This window comes from Drosophila tropicalis, unplaced genomic scaffold (assembly GCF_018151085.1).
Source record: "Drosophila tropicalis isolate 14030-0801.00 unplaced genomic scaffold, ASM1815108v1 contig_30, whole genome shotgun sequence".
Classification (NCBI taxonomy): Eukaryota; Metazoa; Arthropoda; class Insecta; order Diptera; family Drosophilidae; genus Drosophila; species Drosophila tropicalis.
In genome coordinates, this window is record NW_027172754.1 from 5,412 (window position 1) to 8,332 (window position 2,921).

Consider the following 2,921-nt stretch of genomic DNA (forward strand, 5'->3'; position numbering starts at 1 on the left):
ACTACACCTGAAAAACACAAACTGCCACAACACAGCAAAATGTGGCAATGAGACGTCCCACCTGGCCCAAACAAGCTTACATGATATTCTGAGGTCGCTCTGGAAAACTCAACTCCTTACTGGGCCTCCACTCCAACCTGCCCATACCTGAAAATGAAAACACACAGATGAATACCGGGATCCCTGCCTGGCAAATCCTCCTCTCCTTGCAGGATGCTACTCACCTCACACCAACGCCTACTCTTCACATGTGGCCTGCATGAGCTGGATAGCAACCCAAATGGCCACGCCACGTGAACACCTAAAAAAAAAAAAAAAACAAACGAGACCAATTCCTGCCATGAAATTACCTACCTGTGATTCCTTAGATGCACACTGGAGACCTGGAAGTCAAGCGAAACATGGTACCTAGAAAAAAGTAAAACTGCAATTATAAGTTAAAAATTTCTTTTGCTAATTGGGCCTTTGTTTACCTTTTTTACCTAGTGTGACCCAACCATGCAATTCTAATAACATGCCCACTAAATGTAAACTCAAAATGTTAGTTAACATGCCAATGTAAATGACTGCCGATAGTTACCAAATCGCATACATTTACAATGGCACTACTCTTAAACTATTCTACCTCAAACTATATTCTTAAAAACTAAATCTAATGCATACAACTAACTAATTATACTAATATTATAAAAATTTCTAAGCCGATACAACAATTAACATAACTCTTAACATCGATAACAATGCCACCCAACGATAAGCCACAATCGATAATATAAACAAAACACACACATAGTGGCAGTCATAACTACTAACACATATAAAAGAAACACACTGATACAAATTCCATGAAACTCACATGAAAAATAACTCGATCTTAACATAAAAACTTAAAACTACACAAGCTACCCATATCTCACACATGTAACTAACTAAAACAATGCCCAATATTATTCTAAAAATAATTCTATGAACAAATCTACTTACATACTATGCTAAACATGCAAACACTGAAACTTTTAATACACACTGCACACTGGTCAAACTACTATTGAACATGCAACAAAAAAAAATAAGAGAAATTAAAAACACTCTGAAATTAGCAAAAATCAGGGAAAACGCACTAAAAAAATACTTTAAATTGAACTAAACGCTAAAAATGGGCAAAATATAATAAAAAAAAAAAAAGCATTAATAAAATATATACAAAAATAATAAAACTAACACATAAAATAAACTAAAAACAAACCATAAAACAGACTAAACACTAAATCAATCTAAACATAATACATATCACTAAAACTAAATCAAAAACTTATAATACTCACCAACACACTCACATAAATATCCTAAACATGCTATAAAATCAAATAAATTACCTAAATCATTCTAAACATAATACATATTACTAAAACTAAATCAAAAACTTATAATACTTACCAACACACCCACTAAACCTAATACTTACCATTAATATCTCTACTTCACTAATAAATATACTTACCTATTATACCACCTAAGCCGAAATTTTTATCTATGTCTTTGTTTTTAAGAAATTATATGTAATCAATTTTTTAGAGGGTATTATGTCGCCCATTTAGACTGTAAGCAGGAAAAAAAATTGTGAAGATCTCAGTGGAGATATATACAATAAAGTGGCCAGCAGCAATTCAGTTGCTTGGCTGAAGGCAATCGCTACGGCAGCCTAAACATAAAAAAGTGGAGATATGTATATACAATAAAGTGGCCAGCAGCAATTCAGTTGCTTGGCTGAAGGCAATCGCTACGGCAGCCTAAACATAAAAGTAAAGCCTAAACATAAAAAAAAAAACATAAAAGTAAAAATTCAGTTGCTTGGCTGAAATAAAAAACATAAATAAAAAAAAAAAAACAAAACAGTAAAAAGCCTAAACAGAAAACAGAAAAGCCTAAACAGAAAAAAAAACATAAAAAACAGTAAAAACTAAAACCCAATCGTGATAAACTAATTAATTAAAACCTGTGATAAACACTCATTAAACCTAGCCGCAACTGTGATAAACTTTATGTTTTCTGTTTTCGTTTAAAAATCTCATATTTGTGTATAGTGAATGTTCTAATTGTTACATGTTAATTTTTTCTCGCGTGAAAAAATCATTTATGTACTGCTAGTACATAGGGTTCTCTCGCGCCCTTTTGCTCCCCACACATACATGCGCTGAGTCCAATAGTCCACTAAGAGCGTGGGACCATTCTTTGTTTACACAAGTGTTCAGGACCATTCTTTGTTTATTGCCGAAATTTGTGGGGTGATTCTGGGTATCAGGTTTGTTGTTTATCCTAACGATCGGACTGTTGCTGGGGATAGGCGATCATGCGACAAATTGGCATCTGACGATTGAGTGGGGTGACTTGTTGTTTATCCTAGCTGTCGGATCTGTTATTTGAGACAGGCGATCATGCGACAAATGGGCATGTGACGACTGGGTGGGGGTTGACCAATGGGAATTGCTTATGATGATGAAATAGGATCGGCCAATGGGCATGTGTTGACGGACTTGGGTTTTATGGTATAAGTACTTAACTCCTTGTTATGATAGAAGTGCTTAACTCCTCCCCCTTTAAGTGCGGACGTCCTCGGTCGCAACAACATATTGAACTGGGGCGATTGAGACTTCCATTGGTGGACTGTTGCCTGTTTCGTGGCTGCAGAATTTTTTGATGATGTAATATGTTATCATTGCAGCTGCCAGAAGGGTTAGAATAATCCAGCTTGACGAAGACATAATCAAGTTGTTTCTTTGGATTCTCTCCAGATTATTAGTATTATTGATGTGTAGTTCCTTGATCATTTCCAGAGATAACCTTTCACCTCTTTGCTGCTTATCTGATAGTAATTGCAACAGTGGCGGTTGGACCTCGACTTCAGAGGGTGTCTTCACAAT

The 2,921-nt window shown here is 35.3% G+C and overlaps 1 long non-coding RNA gene across 1 annotated transcript; it reads left to right on the plus strand.

Moving 5' to 3' along the window:
• The first annotated feature begins 1,685 nt into the window (after window positions 1-1,685).
• On the plus strand, window positions 1,686-2,188 carry LOC137572357 (uncharacterized). Its single transcript, XR_011031634.1, has 2 exons — window positions 1,686-1,802; window positions 2,149-2,188. It is a non-coding gene; the product is annotated as an uncharacterized lncRNA (long non-coding RNA).
• The last annotated feature ends 733 nt before the right edge of the window (window positions 2,189-2,921 follow it).